This window comes from Vipera ursinii (assembly GCF_947247035.1).
Source record: "Vipera ursinii genome assembly, chromosome: 2".
NCBI classification, from domain to species: Eukaryota; Metazoa; Chordata; class Lepidosauria; order Squamata; family Viperidae; genus Vipera; species Vipera ursinii.
Window position 1 is genome coordinate 291,918,314 of NC_139513.1, and position 24,644 is coordinate 291,942,957.

The 24,644-nt window shown below is 48.9% G+C and overlaps 1 pseudogene across 1 annotated transcript in view; it reads left to right on the forward strand.

The window, feature by feature from the left end:
* LOC310635688 (ribonuclease P protein subunit p25-like protein) overlaps nt 1–17,647 on the forward strand; it is a 75,627-nt pseudogene extending 57,980 nt beyond the window's left edge. Inside the window, exon 2 of the transcript XR_014494482.1 lies at nt 16,191–17,647. The product of XR_014494482.1 is annotated as a ribonuclease P protein subunit p25-like protein (transcript). The remainder of the gene's footprint in view (nt 1–16,190) is intronic.
* The last annotated feature ends 6,997 nt before the right edge of the window (nt 17,648–24,644 follow it).

Genomic DNA, 24,644 nt, shown 5'->3' on the forward strand with positions numbered 1-24,644 from the left:
TGTGTGACTTTTACTGCTCTCAGTACCCTTCGTCTGTGCAACTCTTTGGTAGCACAAGGAGACCTCTGCACAACAAATTCCTTATCAAAAGAGTTTTGGAGTTTTCTCCTTCAGGATCTGGATGAAATAAAATTCTCCAGATCAACGTTCGGGCCACCTTCTAGATGGCTCTTCATCTCCCAGTACTTTCTCTGCACAGCCATAATCTCATGACCTGTTTGGGGCAGATCTGGTCTCCTCTTCAGAAGAAGATCTACATAGGTCTCTTGCAAGGTCACTCTTGGATTGGGGTGTGGGCCCAGTTTAGGAAGATTTTGAAAAACCTGTTGGATGTGCCTCTTATATTTCTTCTTGCGATCTAAAGAAACACATCAAAAGAAAGCATTTGTAGTTCAGTGGCAGAAATAAAAGAGGTTCCCCTGAGGACCCAGATTGTTGGGGGCAATAAGCTGACTTTGTAATAATGCCGCTTGTGGGGTGTGTGAAAACCCTAATAAGCAGGCATATACATAGAATGAAGGCTACTGCTAAGCTTGTAAGCCGCCCTGAGTCTTCAGAGAAGGGCGGGATATAAATGGAATTAAAATAAAAAATAAATAAATTTTACAACAGTTCATTTAGTGACCATTGAAGTTATAACGGCACTGGGAACAATGACTTATGACCATTTTCCACACTTTCACAACCATTGCAGCATCCCCATGGTCATGTGATCAAAATTCAGATGCTTGGCAGCTGATTCATAAGTACTGTCCCAGGGTCAGGTGATCCCCTTTTGTGACTTTCTGACAACTTTGTCACTAACATAACAACCAAAATAATTCATTTTAACAACTGTGGCAAGGAGGGTTGTAAAATGGGGCAAAACTCACTTGAGAAATGTCTCACTTAACAACAGAGGTGTTGGACTCAGTCGGCTGTAAGTCGAGGACTACCTGTACTTTCTAAGCTAAGGTCCAAATTGTTTCGACAGGGGGTGGGGAAAGGGAAAACCAGGTCAGATAATCTGGGTAGTTGGTTTGTTTAAAAGAGACTTGTAAGTCCAATCTTGGAAAAACACAGCTAGTCCTCAACTTACGACCATTTGTTTAGCGACTGTTCAAATTTACAACGGCACTGAAAAAAGTGGTTTATGGCCATTTTTCACATGACCACTGTAGCAGCCCCAGGGTTATGATGGTGTCCCGGGGTCATGTGATCCCCTTTTGCGAAGTTAATGGGGAAGCAGTGTTGGCTAGGGAATTCTGGGAGTTGAAGTTCAAACATCTTCAGGTTGCCAAGTTTGAGAAACATTGGCCCATGCTGGCTCAGAAATAAATCTATTTTTTTAATTTGTTAGCTTACCGTGGTGGCCTTTTGATGCTCGACTTTATTGCATGTGTAAGGCATCGAGAGATCCCAGATTGCATAGGATGGGAAACCAATTTTAAAAATGCTTTTTTACATGGTTGGGTCTTGGAGTTAGGATTTGCTATTTTTCAATTGCATGTACCACTGCAAGCGGGATCAACTCAAACTCACTACCTCCCACGACCTGGGAAAACAACTCTGAAGCTTATTTCCAGGGGAAAGGCTCTCCTAATCTTGAGCTTCCACAGTTTTCTGGTCCACCTCAACCCAGAAAACCCCGCAAATAAATTCTAGTCTTCAACCTACGACCACAATTGAGCGAATCACTGCAGCTGTTAAGCTAGTAACACAATTCTTTTTTTTTTTTATTGAAAAGTTTTACAATACAATTTTCCATTAAAAACCCCCATCCCCCTCCACCCTCCCCTCCCTACCTCCCCCCTCCCTCTTCCCTCCCCCCTTACCTCCCCCCTTCTCCCCTCCCTCTTCCCTCCCCTACCTACCCCCACCCCCCTCCCCCCCCCGGACTTCCCAGAGCTAAATACAAGGTATATATATATAAAAGCAATCATAAGCAACCATATACTAACAACCATAAATTCTAAAATCCATCACTCTCTAACTTATATAAGAACAAACAAAACTTAACATTATTAAATATATATAAAAAAGAAAATAGGAAAAGAAAAGAAAAAACACGAAAGAAGACTTATTCGAATGCTAGATAAAACTTCTTAACCCTATACTTATTCTGGATAAACTCAATCCACTTTCTCCATTCCATAATATAACGTTCTTGCGAATAATCTTTCAAATAAGCCGATATCTTCGCCATCTCTGCCAGGTCGGAAACCTTTAAAGTCCATTCTTCTATGGTCGGCAGCTCCTCTTTCTTCCAATATTGTCCTATCAAAAGTCTTGCTGCCGTAACTAAATTCAGCATCAACTTAGAGTCCACCACTGTAGCATCAACAATTATTCCCAACAAAAAAAATTGCGGACAAAACTTTATCCTCCTTTTAAAAATCTTCTGTATATTCCACCAGATTTTAATCCAAAAGGCCTTAACCTTTTTACATGTCCACCATATGTGAAAATATGTTGCATCTTCAACCCCGCACCTCCAACACTTAGGCTGATAATTCGGGTACATACTTGCAAGCTTTTTAGGATCTAAATGCCATCTATAAAACATCTTATAAAAATTCTCTCTTAAATTTTGAGCTTGAGTAAATTTCACATTCCTCACCCAAATCTTCTCCCACATGTCCATTGTAATAACTTCCTGGATATTTTGGGCCCATTTTATCATACAGTCCTTAACAAGCTCTGTTTCTGAATCAATCTCTATCAATGCAAGATATATCCGTTTAATGTGTGCAGGTCCCTGATTTCTAATTTGCTTTATCAAATTTTCATCAATCGTTGCAAATCCAATTTTCTGGTCTTCTTTCCACCTGGCCCGTAACTGAGTATATTGAAACCATGTTTGAACAACCTTCTCTTCTCGCAAGAAGCTATATGATTTCAAGCACCAAACATTCCTTTCCAGGGTTATGATGGTGTCCCGGGGTCATGTGATCCCCTTTTGCGAAGTTAATGGGGAAGCAGTGTTGGCTAGGGAATTCTGGGAGTTGAAGTTCAAACATCTTCAGGTTGCCAAGTTTGAGAAACATTGGCCCATGCTGGCTCAGAAATAAATCTATTTTTTTAATTTGTTAGCTTACCGTGGTGGCCTTTTGATGCTCGACTTTATTGCATGTGTAAGGCATCGAGAGATCCCAGATTGCATAGGATGGGAAACCAATTTTAAAAATGCTTTTTTACATGGTTGGGTCTTGGAGTTAGGATTTGCTATTTTTCAATTGCATGTACCACTGCAAGCGGGATCAACTCAAACTCACTACCTCCCACGACCTGGGAAAACAACTCTGAAGCTTATTTCCAGGGGAAAGGCTCTCCTAATCTTGAGCTTCCACAGTTTTCTGGTCCACCTCAACCCAGAAAACCCCGCAAATAAATTCTAGTCTTCAACCTACGACCACAATTGAGCGAATCACTGCAGCTGTTAAGCTAGTAACACAATTCTTAAGTGAATCTGGCTTCCCCATTCTTTGCTGGTCAGATGGGGGTCACATGACCCCGGGACACCGCAGCCGTCATAAGTACGAGTCAGTCGCCAAGCGTCTGAATTTTGATCACATGACCCCCGGGACACCGCAGCCATCATAAGTACGAGTCAGTCGCCAAGCGTCTGTATTTTGATCCCGTGAGCACGGGGATGCTGCAACGGTCATAAGCGTGAAACTGGTCATAAGTCACTTTCTTCAGTGCTGTTGTGACTGAATGGTCACTAAACGAATGATTGTTACGTCAGGGACTAGCTATATTTCCAGTACAACTGCACAGACTTTCTACTAAGCTGCTCCAGCAGATCTCACAAAAGACACATACAGAAAGACACACACACACACACACAGAGTGGCACTTGTGGCATCCACCAAGGATAGTTCAGCCCCTCCCCCATCGCACGACAACCATATGGGGTACATTTGAGCGCTATCAGGGTAGGAAATGATGGGAGCCAGGACTCTTGCTTTGCCCGCCTCATCCAGAATGCAACCTGTAACTTTAAGGAAACAAAAGAGGTGTGTGTTGTGTCTGTAGACTAATTAATTGGGCCTTCCTAGAAGCGGGAAACTCTGAGTGCAATTATTGGCTGATGCAATTTAGGCGGGAGTTTCCGGGCTGGGGATTGGCCACTGTTTGAATGTAGCAGACTATATAAAGGGGAGTTAAACGGTTAATTGCCAGTTGACTTATGCGTGTGTTAATAAACGTTCTTGCATTAAACCTCACGGTGTGGATCGTCTATTCGAACCTAACAATTGGCGACGAAGGTGGGATAGACGGCGGATCAGTGAAGGAACGGCGAAATCAGCTGTGCGCAAGGCGGGAAGATTTGAACGCAGTCAACCAAAGTACGACGCTGCCGAATAAATCTAATAATGGCACAAGTCGGCTCGCTGAAAGAGTTTGATCCGCGATTTCCAGAAGACTGGGAAGAATATGTTGGCCAGGTTGAAGGGTTCCTGTTAGTAAACGGCATTACGGACGACAGAAAGAAAGCCGCGGCTCTTTTGACCATTAGCGGTACGCCTGTGTATCGGATTGCCGTTGGCCTGTGTCAACCGCTGCCGGTGTCCAGCGTCTCGTATGCAGACTTATTGGCAAAATTGAAGGTTCACTTCACGCCAAAAAGGTCTGAATTATTTTGGAGACGGATTTTTTGAAAAAAGGAATCAAAGACCTGGCGAATCGATTACACAGTTCGTGGCAGCGGTGAGAGAGGCGGCTTTGAGGTGCAAATATGACAACCTCGAAATCAGGATCCGAGATTGAGTGGTGCTCGGCTTGCGGGACGAGAATCTACAAAATCGAATCATCGCTAAGCCCACGGGAGATCTGCAGGAAGTCCTCGATGAGTTATTGACTTATGAATCAACGGGAACGCGAGACCCCCCCCAAAACAGCATGGGCTCTGCAGCCGAAATCAATCTTGAAAGCCATGTGGACAGCGGGGAGGTGGACCAGCAATGGGAGGCCGACATAGCTGAGATCTCCAGACGACTCGGTAAAATGGCAGCCAGACCACAGCGCACCGAAGTACCAGACCAGGCCCGAAGACAACAGCCACAAGCAGCACAAAGATTACCACGGGACAGCCAGCCCAGACCGAGAGACTTGGACACTAGATGTGGTAGCTGTGGGGGTAACCACCCCAGATCAACTTGCAGATTCCGCACAGCAAAATGCAGATCGTGTGGAAAGACCGGCCACATCCAGGCCATTTGCTGCAACCGGACGCGAGACAACCGAATCCACGAAATGGACGTCTGGGCCGAAGGTAACGTAACCCCCTGGGATCGTGGCATAGAGACCCCTAGACCTAGGGCACGACAATCCAACCGCGGGGTGGGGGCGAGAGTCAACCACATAGTACAACAAAAAATAAATCACATACTGAGGCCTAAATTAAAAATTGTAGTTCAATTGCAAGGAATACCCTGCAAAATGGAGGTAGATTCAGGGGCCTCAGTATCAATAATTTCATGCGAAACCTTGAAGTACATTGAACGGAAAAGTGGTCACAAAATTCCACTTAAACCGACCGGAATCCAGTTAGCCGATTTCCAAAAATCCCCCATAAACATTAAGGGAAAAATCACCATTAGGGTTATTTATAAGGGGTTCAATGGGTCATTGGACCTGTTAGTGACCGAGGGCCAAAGAACTAGTTTAGTAGGCCTTAATTGGTTCCCTGCTTTAGGAATTTGGGTAGGGGGAATAAATACAATTCAAAGTAAGACCCTCAAATCTGTTTGCGACGAATTCGCAGACGTATTTGATGGATCTTTAGGTAAATATAAAGCCCCCCCCCATCAATTTTAATTTGGACCCCGCAGTAAAGCCTATTAGATTGAAGGCCCGGAGGGTGCCTTTTGCCCTTAAACAAAAAATCGAGGCCGAGCTTGATAAGCTTGTAGGCCAAGGCGTGCTAGAACCAGTCGAGGGAGGCCTGTGGGAGACACCAATCGTCACACCCCTTAAACCTAATGGGCATGTGAGGATTTGTGCCAATTATAAAGCCACTCTAAATTTAGGAATGAAAAACACGCTTACCCGGTCCCAACAGTGAAGCAGGTCCTCGCGACGATCCAGGACGGCGCCATCTTTGCCAAGCTCGACTTGGCGCAGGCGTATTTACAGCTTACCGTGTCTAAGGAAGCCGCCGAGGCCCAAACGATTGTTACCCACAAGGGGGCGTTTTGAGTTCACAGGCTTCAATTTGGAATTGCAGCAGCTCCAGGCATCTTTCAGGAGGTGATGGAGAGGACCTTAAAGGGCATACCTGGTGTATGCCCTTACTTTGATGATGTCCTGATTGCTGGAAAAACTGAAGAAATCTTAGCTGACCGGTTGGAACAGGTATTGGGGAAATTTAGAGCTGCAGGACTTAAATTAAAAAGGGAAAAATGTTTTACTGGAGTTAAATCAACAGAATTTTTGGGGTTTACAATTGATGAGAAGGGCATTCACCCAACAACTGAAAAAATTAAAGCAATTAAATTGGCACCTGAACCAAAGAACAAGGCTGAATTACAAGCCTTTTTAGGATTAGTTAATTTTTATCATACATTTTTACCACATAAAGCTGCTATTGCTGAACCATTACATAGGCTTTTAGACAAGAAAACCCCTTGGCAATGGCAGGAAAAACATAGAATCAGTTTTCAAACGTTAAAGGACATTTTGTCTAGCCATTCCACTGTTACACACTTTATTGAAAATAAGCCAATTTATTTAGCGTGTGATGCTTCACCTTATGGTGTTGGGGCTGTCATCAGCCATATGGATGACAAGGGTCAGCAAAAGCCAATTGCATATTATTCTAGAACGCTTACAAAAGCTGAAAGAAATTATGCCCAAATTGACAGGGAAGCCTTAGCAATAGTGGCAGGTGTAAAAAAGTTCCATGATTACCTTTATGGTAGGAACTTTACCATTTACACTGACCATAAACCCTTATTGGGATTGTTTACTACTGATAAGCAGACACCTCAGATCATGTCCCCTAGGATGCTTAGGTGGTCTATATTCCTGTCAGCATACTCGTTCTCCCTAAAACATAGACCAGGCAAGGAAATGGGCCATGCAGATGCTTTAAGCAGATTGCCCCTAACTGACACTGAGGGGGATCCTGCTCCAGCGGGCCAGATTTTGTCATTACACGAAATACCTGAGTGCCCATTAACTGCAAAGGACATTGCAGTGGCCACTAAGAAAGATCTAATACTTAACAGAATTGCAGCATGGGTTCAGGGGGGATGGCCCAATAAAAATCCAGACCCTAAATTCACACCTTATTTTAGGAGAAAAGATGAATTATCATCTCATTTGGGATGCTTGTTGTGGGGCAGCCGAGTGGTGATCCCTGAGACTCATAGAAAGTCAGTATTAGCTGAATTACACGAAGGTCACCCGGGTATTGTACACATGAAGGCTCTAGCTAGAAGCCATTTGTGGTGGCCTGGGTTTGCAAGAAAGCAAAATGGCTGTCTGAGGAAGCTTTGCAAATAGCTGAGGAAAGGAGGAAAGCAAAAGGCAAGGGAGAAAAACATAGATATGCCCAATTGAATGCAGAATTCCAGAGAATAGCTAGAAGAGATAAGAATGCCTTCTTAAATGAACAGTGCAAAGAAATAGAAGAAAACAATAGAATAGGGAGGACCAGAGATCTTTTCAAGAAAATTGGAGAGATGAAGGGAACATTCCATGCAAAAATGGGCATGATAAAGGACCAAAATGGCAGGGACCTAACAGAGGCAGAAGAGATTAAGAAGAGGTGGCAAAATTACACAGAAGAACTATACAAGAATGAGCTTAACGTCCCTGATAATCACAATGAGGTGGTCACTGACCTCGAGCCAGACATCCTAGAATGTGAAGTGAAGTGGGCCTTAGAAAAGCTGAGCAACAACAAAGCTAGTGGAGGTGACAGTATTCCAGCTGAGCTATTCAAAATCTTAAAAGACAGTGCAGTAAAAGTGCTACACTCAATTTGCCAGCAAATTTGGAAAACTCAACAGTGGCCACAGGATTGGAAAAGATCAGTTTACATTCCAATTCCAAAGAAAGGCAGTGCCAAAGAATGTTCAAACTATCGCACCATTGCACTCATTTCTCATGCTAGTAAAGTCATGCTTAAAATCCTACAAGCTAGACTTCAGCAGTATGTGGATCGAGAACTACCAGAAGTACAGGCAGGATTTCGAAGAGGCAGAGGAACTAGAGATCAAATTGCTAACATACGCTGGATCATGGAGAAAGCTAGGGAGTTCCAGAAAAACATCTACTTCTGCTTCATTGACTATGCTAAAGCCTTTGATTGTGTGGATCATAACAAACTGTGCAAGTTCTTAAAGAGATGGGAGTACCAGACCATCTTATTTGTCTCTTGAGAAACCTATATGCGGGTCAAGAAGCAACAGTGAGAACTGGACACGGAACCACTGATTGGTTCAAAATTGGGAAAGGAGTCCGGCAAGGCTGTATACTGTCGCCCTGCCTATTTAACTTATATGCAGAGCACATCATGAGAAAGGCAGGGCTAGATGAATCAAAAATTGGAATTAAGATTGCTGGAAGAAATATCAACAACCTAAGATACGCAGATGATACCACTCTAATGGCAGAAAGTGAAGAAGAACTAAAGAGCCTCTTGTTGCGGGTGAAGAAGGAGAGTGCAAAAGTTGGGTTGAAACTTAACATTAAGAAAACCAAGATCATGGCATCTGGCCCTCTCAATTCCTGGCAAATAGATGGGGAAGAAATGGAGGTAGTGACAGATTTTGTTTTCCTGGGCTTCAAGATCACTGCAGATGGGGACTGTAGCCAAGAAATTAAAAGACGCTTGCTCCTGGGGAGGAAAGCCATGGCAAATCTAGACAGCACACTAAAAAGCAGAGACATCACCCTGTCGACAAAAGTGCGTATAGTCAAGGCTATGGTCTTCCCAGTTGCAATGTATGGCAGTGAAAGTTGGACCATAAGAAAGGCTGAGCACCAAAGAATTGAGGCCTTTGAACTGTGGTGCTGGAGAAGACTCCTGCGAGTCCCTTGGACTGCAAGGCGATCAAACCGGTCAGTCCTAGAAGAGATCAACCCTGACTGCTCTTTAGAAGGCCAGATCCTGAAGTTAAAACTCAAATACTTTGGCCACCTAATGAGAAAGAAGGACTCACTGGAGAAGAGCCTAATGCTGGGAAAGATCGAGGGCAATAGAAGAAGGGGACGACAGAGAATGAGGTGGCTGGATGGAGTCACTGAAGCAGTAGGCGTGAGCTTAAATGGACTCCAGAAGATGGTGGAAGACAGGAAGGCCTGGAGGAACGTTGTCAATAGGGTCGCGATGAGTCGGACACGACTTCGCAGCTAACAACAACGGGTTAGACACAGCAATTGAAGAGTGCGTAGCTGGGTGTTATCTACGTCAACCATCTAGGCCGGAACAGGCTCACACAACAACTCACAAGTGGGAGGCGGCTAGGAATCCATGGTCACGCATTCATATTTACTTCGCAGGGCCATTTCAAGGCCTAACATTCCTAGTTGTGGTGGACAGCTTTTTCCGGTGGTTGGAGGTTGTGCCTGTCAAATCTATGTCTTCAGCTAAAACAATTCAGGATTTAAGGGGCCTCTTTGCCACCCACGGGTTACCTGACGTGATTGTCTCTGACAATGGGCCCCAATTCACCTCTGCTGAATTTCAGGATTTCCTCAAGGCCAATTGGATTAGGCACACGACTTCGGCACCCTTTCACCCGTCCACCAATGGCTTGGCTGAACGCAACGTCCGAACAACAAAAGACGCTCTGAAACGAATCATCCGCGGCAACTGGCAACAGAGATTGGCACAATTCCTTCTGTCACAGCATACTACACCGTGCACAGCTACAGGAAAGAGCCCGGCTGAAATGAGGTGGGGAAGAAGATTAACAACAAAGCTGGACAGACTTCACCCTGATAGACTACCCACAGAAGCTGAGGCGACTATACCAACCCGGTCTCTCAACATTGGGGACTTAGTTTGGGCCAGAAACTATGGTCCGGGAGACAAATGGGTACCGGGAGCGGTCATTGATGTCACGGGGCCGTTACCTTACACTATTGAGGGGGAAGGGAATAGAGTAATTAAGAGACATATCGACCAATTAAGGAAAAGGGCCCCAGAAATTGTGCAAAATGATGTGGGTCAATACACACAGGCTCAGGATGTCACATTCAATCCTGACCACACTAGCTCAACAACTAATGGGTACGGAGAGGTAGGAGTAGAAACGCAAACCAGGCTACCAAACACTGTGACTCAGCAGGGAAACGATGATTGGGAGTTGTTTCCAGTGGGTAGCTCAAGTGTAGCTCATAGAGGTCCAGTACAACAACAACAAACTCAACAACAACAACAAAACACTAACATTGTGTCATCAGAGACCATGGCCCAAACACCTGGGTCAATTGCCAATGGCCAGACAGCAAATGAGACTGTTGCCAACAAGAGTAATAGATACCCTGCCAGAGTTCACAAGCCACCATTATATTTAAAAGACTATGTTAATAAATAACATTAGTGGGGGGGAAGGGGTGTTGTGTCTGTAGACTAATTAATTGGGCCTTCCTAGAAGCGGGGAAACTCTGAGTGCAATTATTGGCTGATGCAATTTAGGCGGGAGTTTCCGGGCTGGGGATTGGCCACTGTTTGAATGTAGCAGACTATATAAAGGGGAGTTAAACGGTTAATTGCCAGTTGACTTATGCGTGTGTTAATAAACGTTCTTGCATTAAACCTCAGGTGTGGATGTCTATTCGAACCTAACTCTGTGTGTGTGTGTGTGTGTGTGTGTGTGTGTGTGAGAGAGAGAGAGAGAGAGAGAGAGAGAGAGAGAGAGAGATGTAGGAGGTTTGTGGACTAGTAACTTCAAAAGGAGTTCTAGAAAAGCCTAAAGCCTCAAAAGGCCCCTTTGCCATCTCTGTGATACCTGCAAGTCTGCTACATGTGTGAAGTACTGCCAGGGGACTCCTTCTAGGATGCGATTTGGGGCAGAATTTCCGAAATGTTCCCGGGGCAGGCGGGGCCCCTTGGCGCCGGGATCAGAAGGGCTGTGCCACCCCTACCTCGCTTCCTTCTCCCAGCCTCAGGCCAGCGAGGGATGGGAGACCACGAGGAAATCCCAGCTGGAAGCATTGTGGAAGAAGCCGCTGACCCCCTCCCCTCTCCAAAGGGTCCCGAGGAAACAACCCGGGTTGGGGGGGGGGGGTGTCCCGAAATCCCAGAGTGGATCTAGGCGCAAAGAGGAACCGCCCCCCCTTCTCTTCCTTCCTTCCTTTTTTTTAACAGCTGAGAAACTTGGGACAACTTTGAGCCCCGATTCGCTTTCCGGCCCGAAGCGAAGCGTCCCGGCCCGGCTCGACCTTGCAGGAGGGTCACCCCGAGGTCCAGAAGTCGTGCCCCGCCAGGGCACCGGGACCCTCCCGCAGTCGCGACTGCAATGCGAGCCCCACTCCACGCCGAGGCTTCCCAGCCAGCACCTTTCCCCCCTCCCCCGCCCCCGGGAAGGGGCCGAGCGAGCCTCCAGCAGCAGGGATAGTCTATCTGCGAGGCTCCCCCCCCCGGGAAAGACCGCCGCTTCGCTGCTCGGCAGCTGCGGGTTCCGGCCGAGAAAGGGCCCGATCCTCCGCCCCGCGCCCTCTGCACTGGCTCAGAGGCACGCTCGCCACTCTCCGCGTCCCAGCCCCGCCTACTTACGGGAGCCACCGGCCGCCGACTCGGGAAGCCGCCGCCGCCGCCGCCTCGGCTCGCCTGGCCAGGCTGGGCCGGGTCGGGGGCGCCGCCGCTGATCCCCGCCCCTGCGTGCCATTGGCTGCGGGCGGGCCCGGGGAGCGCTGATTGGCCGCCCGCGCCGGCTCCCCCTCTCTGCACGTGAGCCGCCGCTGGTCGTGTGAACGCGCCTGGGAAGCCGCCCCGCGCCCGGGATGCGATCGCAGGCCAGCCTTCCGACCCAGGCCGGCCCGAGCCGGAGGATGCGTAGCGTAGCGGTGTCCGCTTCGCTGCTCGTGTCCCCCGGGAGCTGGCTTTGCAGGGCAGGGTGTTTTGGAGCATGTGCAGAGCTCTGGTGGGCCCGGAGGAGGAGGGAGGGGGTGGAGGAGGAGAACTATGGGTGCTCTCTGAGCTGGGTTGCAGACGTTTCATGGCCCCACTAGGTAACATCATCAAGGTCAGAAGGGAGTGGGGTTTGCTGAGGAGGAGGAGGAAGAGGAGAAGAGGAGGAGGAAGAGGAAGAGAGGGGGAGGAGGAGAAGAAGAGATGGAGCATCCAGGACTCTTGGCCCATTTGCCTGCGAAGGGGCCCAGCTGTGGAACATGGGTTGCCTTTGCCTAGCCCTGCAAAGAGGCCACTTGGCCCTGGAGGTCCCCCTTGAGCGAAGCCCCCCCCCCGTGGAACCCGCTCAGCCCTCTGGGGATCCCCTGTAAGGCCGAGCGGCCATCTTGACTTCTTTGACCACAGGAGGGAGGGGAAGGGCGTGCCTTGGGACAAGGGACAAAGTTGGCTGGAGCAGGAAGGCCCGGTTGGGTCGAGCAAGCCAGTTCTGAAAGAGGCTCATCCGGTTACAGAACTGACCCCTTGTCTGGGTCTGGGCCGGACCTTCAACCCCGGACTGCCGATGGCTGTAGCCTTCACCCGGCACTCAGGCTAAGCCCTGACGTGGGTAGGAGGGCAAGGGAGATGGCTGCTGGGTGAAGAAGCCGGGGGGGGGAGGGGCGGAGCGATGCCAGGTGTTCCCTGCGGGGTCCAGCTGAAGATGGCTGACCTTTGTCTCTGGAGGGAGATGCCAAAAGGCAGCCAGGAGCTGTTTGCCCGGTTGAGTGCCAGGGCTGGGGTCATGCCAGGAGGAGCAGCATGGAAGGTGCCAGGTAGTGCCTGATAAAAGTGGGTGCCAGAAAAGATATTGCCCCCCCTCCTCCCTCCTTCCTAGCACTGGTGTTATCTCAATGGGATATGAAATGTCTGCAAGGAAACAGCCAAGCTCGGTGCTAAGGATCTTCCCTTTCCCAGTGGAACAGCCGGCCTTTTCTTCCTATTGGCCAGAGCTGCTGTGGGCGGAACTCTCTTCCGGAACGCCCACGTCGCGTGCCTTTACTTAAAGCATCCTGGCTGAGGATTTCTGGGAGTTGAAGTCCACAAGTCATAAAAGGGCCAATCTAAAGCCACGCGACGGGGGCGTTCCAGAAGAGAGAGTTCCACCCACAGCAGCTCTGGCCAATAGGAAGAAAAGGGCGTCCCTCCCTCTTTGCGCAGGCGCGAGTCTTTCCCCTCACTCTGCGTTGTAGCGCATGCGTGGTCCATCATTCGCGCTGAGGAAGCCTCTTGGGCGCCATTTTGGTTGCGGCCCGGCGGCGCCGCTGGCGGCGGCAATTGGTGAGCGGGGGAAGGTTTGGGCTGGGGATGATGGGAGTGAGTGCCCGAAGCCTAGGGAGACCAGTGGTGAGGCGAAAAAAGTCCGGGGCCGCGTTCACATGTTTCTGGGTCAGCCCGGGTTGGTCCCTCAGCAGTTCTGAGGGGAATCCGCGGCTCGGCGCTTTGCCGTGAGGTGCGTTTTTATTTAATTTATTAATTTTTATTTCGCCTTGATGGAATTTTTATCCTGCTTTTTATGTATTTGGGATAACTCAATGTAGCAAATTTGCCTGATCCTATTTTCCCCACAACAACCCTGCGAGGTGGGCCTGCCTGGCCTGAGAGAAAAACCGAGCCAACATTCCTCCCACCCCCATAAAGACCATTTATACAGTACACTGCAAAAGAGGGGGATCCAGTTCAAACAAACCAAAATATCTGCTATATTATTTCATTATCAGCAATTGATTAATATTGGTGAGTTACTTCACCACAATAATTCGCTAATATATTCAGGAATATTACTGAATGGTCTCTGTAATCTAGATAATAAGCAGAGTGACAGTCTTAAATAATATTACTTCGCTACAGTAATTCAGGAATATTAGTGAATTGTTTCGCTGCAGCCCAAATAATCTAATATTTCACAAGCATAATTTACTAATATAACCCTCGACTTACGACCACAATTGAGCCCAAAATCTACCTTGCTAAGCAAGACAGCTGTTGTGAGCTTTGCCCCATTTTACAACCTACCTTGCCACCGTTGCTAAGCAAATCAAACGGGTTGTTCAATTAGTCGCCCGGTCGTTAAGTGAATCTGGCTTCCCCGTTGACTTTGCTTGTCAGAAGGTTACAAAAGGTTCACGTGACCCTGCAACTGTCATAAATGTGAGACAGTTGCCAAGCATCTGGATTTTGGGGAGGCTGCAGTGTGAAAAATGATCTTGTCATTTTTCCCCCCACTGCCCTTGTAACTTCAAATGATCACTGAATAAATGGTTATAAGTCAAAGATTACCTGTGGTACAAGGCTTTCTCTAATATTCCATTTAAAAGTACATCAGCAACTCGTCCTCTCTTTCAAAGGAAATGAGAGGATGGAGTTGTGTGATTAATTGAATACTGATTGCATCAACTGATTAAAATTGATGGCTTAAATGACAGAACATTTTCTTCTAGATTTGCATAGCACTGATTGTTGAACATGAGATATTAATGAAGAACGCTTAAAGGTAAACCAGCACACGCTTGTTTGCCTGCTCTGCTTAATAAAACATTTATTTTTTATGACATTTATATTCTGCCCATCTCAATCCGCAAAGTGTCTTTGGGTGGCTTAAAATTCACTTGCTGCACATAAGCAACATTACATAGAATAACAGAGTTGGAAGGGATTTTGGAGGTCTTGTAGTCCAAACTCCTTCTCAAGCACTTATACCAGAGGTCCCCACCTTTTGGGCACCAGGGACCGGTTCCGTGGAGAGAGGTTTTTCCATGGACCGGAAGGTGCATGGTTTTGTGTGCTGCCTGCATCCCACAGATGGGGCTTTGCTTGTTTGTGCGGACCGGTTGCTGGAATGCCACAGCCTGGTACTGGTCCACGGACTGGGGTCTGGGGACCCCTGACATACCATTTCAGACAAGTGACTGTCCAATCTCTTCTTAAAAGCCTCCAGTGTTGGAACACCCACAACTTCTGGAGGCAAGTTGTTCCACTGATTAACTGTTCTCATTGTTAGGAAGTTTCTCCTTAATTCCAGGTTGCTTTGCTCCTTGAATAGTTTCCATCCATTGTTGCCTTCAGGTCCTTTGGAGAATAGGTTGACCCCCTCTTTTTTGTGGCAGCCCCTCAAACCCTGGAATACTGCTCTCATGTCACCCCTGGTCCTTCTTTTCTCTAAACTGGCCATACCCAATTCCTGCAGCCTTTCCACTGGGACTCCCAAGGTCCCATTTCTCTTTCTTGTTCTTCTTGAAATCCTCCAGTGATGCGGCACCCACAACTTTTGAAAGCAAGCCTAAAGCATTAGTTATATATGGGTGGCTGAAGCTTCCCCTTATGCATTATTAACGAGGGTGTGAATAAGAGCAGGAATAAGGATGCTTTAATGTGACGAAGGCACCTTGGAGTGAGTTGAAACATTGATCTGGCTTGTCTTTGCTAAACAGTGTTTTCGGTAATTATTGTTTCATTGTACAGTTATCTCCTTCCCTTTTTTCCTTTTATTCTTATTATTTATTGGGCTTACATGCCACCCATCTAGCCTAGAGCCGACCCTAAGCAGCTTACAATAAAAAAAAGCTCAAGATGAAACATTTAAGCGTAATAACCATAAATATTAACACTAGGATTAAGTTGAAATTGCAAGCTGGGAAGAAAGGGAAGAAGATGCAGAAAAGGAGGAGGTGGGGTCTTAGCACATTAACCACCTCCAGAGTGAGATGCCCCAGTTGGGGGCCCAGGCCAGCTGGCAGAGCCAGATCTTCAGGCCCTTTCAGGATGTGTGCAAATCTCACCTGCGGGGTGGTGGATGATATTTCAAAGGGCAGAAGCCACAGCAGAAAACGCTCTTCTCCTGGCCCCCACCAGCTGGAATGTCTTGAGTGCCATGGTCTGCAGTAGACCTCTTCTGCTAGCACAATAAGGATAACCTGGGCCCATGCCTGAAGGGTTTTTATCACCCTTGAAAATGGAACAAGGGACTGGGGATAAACCTCGTCGTGTTCAGCGGGGTAAATTCCCAGATTTCTAAGACTTTGCATCCGTAATCCTATAGCATAATTGGATCCTGAAATGCCATTTCTGTCCTTGTTCCTTACAGCACTGCAAACCATGGAGAATTACCAGAAGTCCAAGGTAGTGGAGAAGCCTTCTCCTCTCCCTTTCACCAGCTTGCCCTCAGACATCATTGAAATGAAAGTGAAGGATGGAAGCAAGATCCGGAATCTGATGGGCTATGCCATTGGCAAGATGGAGCAAGAGACGACGAGACAGATGCTCTTCAGCGGGGTTGGCAAAGCCATCAACAAGACCATCACCTGCGTGGAGATTATGAAGCGGCGGCTCAAGGATCTTCATCAGATCACAAAAGTGTTCTTTCATCAAATAGAGGAGATCTGGGAACCCATTGTGCCAGAGGCTTGCCTGGATCCCTTGACTGTGAAACGAAATATCCCTGCCATTTGCGTTTTGCTGAGCAAAGAGCCCCTAGATCATCAGGAGCCAGGTTATCAGGCTCCGGGATCTTTTGATGCTTTCTGGTTGGAAACGCTGAATTCGGAGTCCCAAAGTCAGCCGAAAAGGAAGAAGGGGGCGGGAGAGGGGCAAGCCATGCAGGAAAGCACCCTTCCTCTGCCTTTTGATAAGAATCCCAAAACAAGCCTCAGTCGAGCTGACAGAATTACTTAACCTACAGAGCAAAAGAAAGCCGGACAGTTTTTCGTGTTGAGAGAGAAAAAGGGAGAACCTTGGAATGGAAAGAGGCTGATTTAAAGGAAGCGGAAGAAAAGAGGCTGAGATTTCAGAACTGCCTGGGTCGGGTTGATCATCGGCATCTAGCAAAAGGGCTCTTTTCTTCCTTTCAGAGGGAAACAAATGCTCTGGTGGATTGTTCTAGTGGTCGAAACAATAATGATTAAAAAAAGCCTTCCTGGTTGGAGGAGATGTGGAAAATCTGTGCCTGTTTACCAAGAAGGTAGCTATGACGTTTGCCTGATTTCCTCAGTGGGTGACTTGGATGTTACCTTAGGATCTAATTCTGTGAAAGGGCAGGTATTTCCTGGTTCCAAAATTGGATGGTGACAGGGGAAGGAGGCCCTGTTTTTCGTGGTATTCTTTGGCTTTAGCACAGGGCTCTCCAAACTTGGCGACTGTAAAACTAGTGGATTTCAACTCCCAGACCGCATGCTGGCTGGGGGATTCTGGGAGCTGAAGTCCACAAGTTGTCAAGTTTGGAGACCACACACACACACACACACACACACTCAACCGTTGTAACCTAAGCATCTGCCTTCCTGTATAGTCAAGATTATCATGTTTGATTCAGCGTAAAGATGAGGCGGTCTCGATTGCCCAACATGCAGAGGGTGCAGCTTAGTATGTCTAAAGACAGTTGGGAAAATGCTGAGGTTATTTGATTGTTAAAAAAACGTAAGATTGCACAACAATACTATTTTATTTTTTAAATTTTTAATTATTTTTTTTCCCAATGTTTGAAAAATGTTGATCTATGAAAGGGTTGTTGCTACTTGCTGATACTTATCTCCAGTAATTCTGTTTCCCTCCATAAGTGTTTCCTGAGGAAATGTAAAATGTTATGAAGAGCAGCTTCTTTTTGGTCTTGGTGGCCACAAAGGCGAGGACCTGAGGCCTTCTCACCACAACCCTGACCCCCAGTGGCCTCCCCAAGGAGGAAACTGGAGCAGAGGGCATGAAGTTCCTGTGGGACCTGAGGAGAATCCAGGACATCCCCAGCATATGCTGGAGCCTCTTGGCTAGCCAGTGAGACTCTAAGCTCTGAATCATAGCTTCTTCCATGAAGGAGACAGACACAGATGGAAAGTGCATCTCCTCTACCTTGGCAGCCTCGGGTTAAGCTGGCTTGGAGCTTCTGCTACTCTTCTGCTTTTGAAGGACCCTTTTGTGGTGCTTAAGGGACCTGCAGCTCCTCAGTCTGCTGAAGATGATGGTAGAGGGGCCAGAAGAATCTGTCCAGCTACTGATGGAGGAGGTCTCATAAGTGCTGGAGGACAAGTTCGAGAGGTCCTCCGTGAAAAACGTCCAGCTCCCCAAGGAAACTGCCCTGGGTCTTTCGATCCTGGAGGCTACGTTTCGAGGCCTTCTTCCCTGCTGCGACACTTGCCACATGCTGGATTGTATCAGTGGATGCTGTGCCCTCTGGGCCAAAGGAAATAGGTCCCAGGCAGGCAGAGGTCACACTGGAGGACCAGAGGCAGGACTCATGTTCTTCCTCTACTGAGGTGGCAGGGGAGACTTTGGTTTCCTTGCAAGGCCTGGGAGAAAGCAGGAATCTGGATTTGGTGTGGCCACAGTGCTCTGTGCGTTGCCAATAAATTAGCTGCCAGGCGTCCTGAGCTACTCGCAGGCACACGATTCAAGGACTCTTCTGGGCAAGCCCCATCTCTTTTGGAGCTTCATCCTCTGAAGGTGGAACTCTAGGAAGTTGGTGACTTTTGGAGGAAGGAAAAGTAGCTCTCGAGGGAAGATGGAGGCTTGAGTGACAGCCTTTGAAGGACGCAGTGAGGACATGCGGCCACTGAAGTTCCTCAGGGAACTCTGGACCAAGAAAGGAAGACCCCACTGGTGCTGTATCGTTTTCTTCCTAAGGTGCATCTCCCAGACCTCCCTGGCTGATGGCTGGAAGAACGGGGTCTTCCCTTCTGCAAAACAAAAGCCAAACTCCCTGGTCCCATCAGACAGACGTGGCCTCTGTGCATCCAATCTGGATTTGGTGTGGACACACTGCTCTGCGTTACTAATAAATTAGCTGCCAGGCGTCCTGAGCTACTCGCAGGCACACCTGGCAGTGCAGGTCTTTGCAGAGCAATTGACGGAGATGCTGGTAGGATGTCAGACGGACACTCTTCTGTGGTCCCTGCAGAGAAGAATTGTCCCAACATTGGACCTCTTTGGGGAACATCTTTGCCTGTCCCATCTAAAGGTAAAACGGCTAAGGGGCCCAGGTGGTGCTACATGACACAACCTAGGTCAGGGGTATTCAAACTCGGCTCTTTTATGACTCATGGACTTAATAATTTAATAATTTAATAATTTAATTTGTATACCGCCCTTCTCCCGAAGGACTCAGGGCGGTGAACAGGGCAATACATAATAAAAAAAGAGAATACAAAAATTAAAAAGTGATTAAACCATTATGCCCATAATAATTAATACATATTAAAAATTAAAACTAATTATAAAAACCCAACCCCATCCCGTCAGACCAGGCCAGCTTGTTCAAAAAAGGTTTTGAGATCGCGCCGGAAGGAGCGACGGTCGGGGGCCATCCGGAGCTCGACCGGTAAGCGGTTCCAAAGGTCTGGCGCGCCCACAGAGAACGCTCTCCCCCTGGGGGCCACCAATCGGCATTCTTTGATCGGAGGCACCCTGAGGAGGCCCTCTCTGTGGGAGCGCACTGGACGGAGGGAAGTTGACGCCGGCCGCAGGTGTTGCCGTAGGTAATCCGGACCCATGTCATGAAGGGCTTTGTAAGTCATCACTAACACCTTGAACCTCACCCGGAGAGCAACCAGTAGCCAATGCAGCTCGCGGAGGAAAGGTGTAACATGGGAGTATCGGGAAACCCCCAAGACAACTCGTGCGGCTGCATTCTGCACCAGTTGAAGTCTCCGGGTGGATCTCAAGGGCAGCCCCATGTAGAGAGCATTACAGTAGTCTAGACGAGAAGTCACGAGCGCATGAGTGACTGTACGCAAGGCATCCCGGTCTAGATAGGGCCGCAACTGGCGCACCAGGCGGACCTGGGCAAAGGCCCCCCTAGTCACAGCTCCAATATGTTCTTCCAAAGAGAGCTGTGAATCTAGAAGGACCCCCAAGTTGCGAGCCCTATCTACGGGGGGTAATAGCTCACCCCCCATGGCCAGAGATGGAATAATCGGAATTTCCCGGGATGCCGGCACGAACAGCCACTCAGTCTTGTCAGGGTTGAGTCAAAGCCTGTTCCTCCCCATCCAGACCCGGACCGCCTCCAGGCATCGGGACATCACGTCGAGGGCATCACTGGGGTGGTTTGGGGTCGAATTGAAAAGCTGGGTATCATCAGCATATTGATGATACCCAACTCTGAAACCACGAATGATCTCACCCAGCGGCTTCATATAGATGTTGAACAGGAGAGGCGAGAGAACCGATCCCTGAGGAACTCCACAAATGAAAGGTCTCAAGGTTGATCTCTGCCCCCCTGCCAACACTGACTGCGAACGTCCCAGAAGGTAAGAGGAGAACCACTGGAGAACTGTGCCTCCCACTCCTAACCCCCTGAGACGTCGCAGCAGGATACCATGGTCGATGGTATCAAAAGCTGCTGAGAGGTCTAAAAGGACTAGAACAGAGGAGCAACCTCTGTCCCGAGCCCGCCAGAGATCATTCACCAGCGCGACCAATGCCGTCTCCGTGCTGTACCCGGGCCTGAAACCCGATTGGTACGGGTCTAGATAATCAGCTTCATCCAAGAACAAAGGGAGCTGCTGCAACATCACGCTCTCAACAACCTTCGCCAAAAAGGGAAGGTTGGAGACCGGACGATAGTTGTTTAAAATTGCTGGGTCCAAGGCAGGCTTCTTGAGGAGGGGTCTCACCACCGCCTCCTTCAAGGCGGCGGGAAAACTACCCTGACTCAAAGAGGCAGTAATCACTGCCTGGAGCCAGCCTCGTGTCCCATCCCGGGCCGCATAAGTCAGCCAGGAGGGGCACGGGTCCAACAAACACATGGTGGAGCTCAGCTTCCCCATGATCTTGTTCACTTCTTCAGGAGTCACAGGGTCGAACTCTTCCCAGATTAAATCGACAAGGCCGCCCGTATCCTCATCGTCAGACTCTGCCCAGTCGGAGTCCAAACCGGTCCGGATCCGAGCGATTTTGTCCGACAGAAATCGGCTAAACTCCTCGGCTCGACCCTGCAAGGGTTCCTCTGTCACCTCCTGATTAAGGAGAGAGCGAGTTACCCTAAACAGGGCGGCCGGGGGATTATCTGCGGACGCGATGAGGGTGGCAAAGTGGTTAGACCTTGCCACCCTCAATGTTGCGAGATAAGTTCTCGTAAACGACCTTAGTCGTAACCGGTCGGATTCGGATCGGCTGGATCTCCAACAGCTCTCTAGGCCCCGTCTCCGATGCTTCATCTCGCGGAGCTCCATGGAGAACCATGGGGCCCGTTGGGATCTGCGTCGGGTCAAGGGCCGCATGGGTACAACTTGGTCGAGTGCCTCTGTGGCTGCCCTTTCCCAGGCTTCCACTAGGGCATCGACCGAGCTGTGAGCAAAGGAGGCAGGTGGGGGCCCAAGCGCCGTTTGGAACCGCTCAGGGTCCATAAGGCGCCTAGGACGGAACCATCTTATTGGCTCAGCAACCCCACGACAGGGAGTGGCAAAACGGAAGACCAACCGCAGGAGATGATGATCAGTACATGACAGGGGTGTAGATCATCTAACCACCGTCCAGATAGAAAAACCAGATTGAGCGTGTGACCCCCCCCCCCCCCCGTGAGTTGGGCCCAGAATAACCTGCATCAGGTCCATGGCCGTCATGGAAGCCATGAACTCCCGAGCTAACTCAGATGATCCCCCCAGGGATGGTAGGTTGAAGTCACCCAAAACTATAAGTTTGGGGAACTCAACCACCAACCCTGAGAGGATATCGAGAAGCTCAGGCAGGGCTGCTGCCACGCGACTAGGCGAAACGTACACCAGCAGCAAGCCCAGCTGAGCTCTAGGGCCACATCTCAGGAGGAGGGACTCACACCCGACTATCTGGACTATGGTGGCCTCCCGCGGACATAAGGTCTCCCTCACAACAACTGCCACTCCACTTCCCCTACCCTGAGCCCAAGGCTGGTGCAGCACCCGGAAACCTGATGGGCTAAGATCAACCAGGGGCACCCCGCCCAGGTCTCCGTAATGCAAGCCAGGTCCGCATGCTCCTCCTCAATCAGATCACGAATGAGAGGTGCTTTATTCATTACGGACCTGGCATTAAAATACACGAGCCTGAGCTCAGGTGGCTGCTCATCCTCGCTCCCGGTACCACGTGCTGAAATCAGAGGGTCGGAGCGCATCACCGCTTGAAGACAGCGGGGACGCACTCCCAGATATTGATATGGCCCTCTGTTCATACACCTGCGGCCATTCCCAACCGCCGTGGGAATAGACAATCCCACACCCCGCTCCGGGGCCCCATAGGCCCCCAGCCCAACCCCCACCACGGCGCGATCAGTCCCTGACCTGGTCTGAGAAACGGTTGGTGGAACCCCCCTAGTTTCCAACCAAACCTGTAAACCCACCCCCCTCCCTAACCCCACAAAACATTTAGCTAAAAAACACACCAGGGGCCTCTTGTTAAATTTGGAAGAGAGGCTCCTGTCCCTGCCCAGCCATCTCTCGGGGTCCCAACAATTGGGCCCGTCATCAAGAGGAGAAATCAAAAAACAGGTGGGTCGCTCCCAGGAAGGGGGGGCACCCCTGAGAGCAAACAAATCCTTGCTGGAGTAGCGTAGCCGAGCCATAATTGTCTATGAGAGTCCAGCAGGGCAGACCCATAATTAATGGGGAATCTTGAAACAGAGGAAAATAGATGTCCAGACCGCCACACCAACTCTACTGCCACTAGAGTTGGATAACCGCTGAGCAGGCCAGCCACCATCCTCTTATGACGGTCGCTGGCCAGGACCAGGAAGCGGAATAAAAAATACATCCAGGATAAGGCCTACCCCCCATAGAGCTCACACCTCAAGGGGGGTAGCAGATGGTAGTTCCGGGCCACTCTCTCACAGTGGCTCAAAACCTGGGTCTTTCTGAGTCTTTAAAAGGGAGGGAGAACCAAAGAGACAGTCACTGGGGTAAATATAAAAGCCTGCTGGATGGTAGAATAAGCAGGTGTCCCAAATATAAAGATTTTAGTCCATACCTAAAGAAATTGGGCGGAGGTGGGTACAGCACTGGTTGATGGAGTGCAAGGAGCTATAAAGCCCTCTCTGCCAGTCATAATAGATAATATTGCTGTTCCTCACCATGCTGCCATTCCGCAAGTCGCACTAACCGTACCAAGCCACAGCTCTACCGGCTCCGAAAATCAGCTGGCAACAGTCCTAACATGACAAAACCAGCTGGTCGGAGCCGTTACAAGCCGCAGCTCTTCCGGGGTCTTCCGGGCCCAACCAGGGCCCTCCGAAGGTCGTTGGAGCTCAGGGAGACAGCTGCAGGTCCCGTTGCCACTCTGCTGAACCAAATCGCTCCACACGCCATTCTTCCGCGTGTCGCTCCGAGCCGCAGCTCCAACGGCTCCGAAAAACCGCCGGTCGGAGCCATTACGGGCCCAAAACCAGCGGGTTGGAACCGCTAAAGCCATGGCTCTTCCGGGATCTTCCAGGCCCAGCCAAGGCCCCTCCGAGGGTCACCAGAACTCTCAGGGACGAACTTCCGGAACCTCCGCTGCTCCTCAGTTCTGAACGTTCCAAAACGCTCCCTTCACACGCTGTTTCTGTAAAACTCTCCTCGTTGTTCCGAGCAGCGGCTCCATGGGCTCCAAAAATCAGCTGGTCAGGCTATTATCCGCCGAAAGCCAGCTGGTCGAAGCCAACCCAAGCCGCGGCTCTTCCGGGGTCCTCCGGGCCGACCAACGATCTCACGGAGGCAATTTTAGGTATGGAGAATCATTCTCCAGTTCACTCCAGTTCACTCCTGTCCTCTCCAGTTCTCTCATTCCATCTCCCCACACAGAAGGCAAAAGTCTCTGTAAAATTCCAGGGTCGCCAAAAAAGCCGGAGCCCCTCACGGAGCTTGAGCAAGGACGTCCGCCATCTTGGGCATGCGTAGACTTAATTTGCTGTGATGCAGCAAATTTGCTATCCAAAACATTTTTTTCTTCAACTTCAACTTCAGCTATGACGTTTGCCTGATTTCCTCAGTGGATGACTTGGATGTTACCTTAGGATCTAATTCTGTGAAAGGGCAGGTATTTCCTGGTTCCAAAATTGGATGGTGACAGGGGAAGGAGGCCCTGTTTTTCGTGGTATTCTTTGGCTTTAGCACAGGGCTCTCCAAACTTGGCGACTGTAAAACTAGTGGATTTCAACTCCCAGACCGCATGCTGGCTGGGGGATTCTGGGAGCTGAAGTCCACAAGTTGTCAAGTTTGGAGACCACACACACACACACACACACACACACACACACACACACCATTGTAACCTAAGCATCTGCCTTCCTGTATAGTCAAGATTATCGTGTTTGATTCAGCATAAAGATGAGGCGGTCTCGATTGCCCAACATGCAGAGGGTGCAGCTTAGTATGTCTAAAAACAGTTGGAATAATGCTGAGGTTATTTGATTGTTAAAAAAACGTAAGATTGCACAACAATACTATTTTATTTTTTAAAGTTTTAATTATTATTTTTTTCAATGTTTGAAAAATGTTGATCTATGAAAGGGTTGTTGCTACTTGCTGATACTTATCTCCAGTAATTCTGTTTCCCTCCATAAGTGTTGCCTGAGGAAATGTAAAATGTTATGAAGAGCATTTTC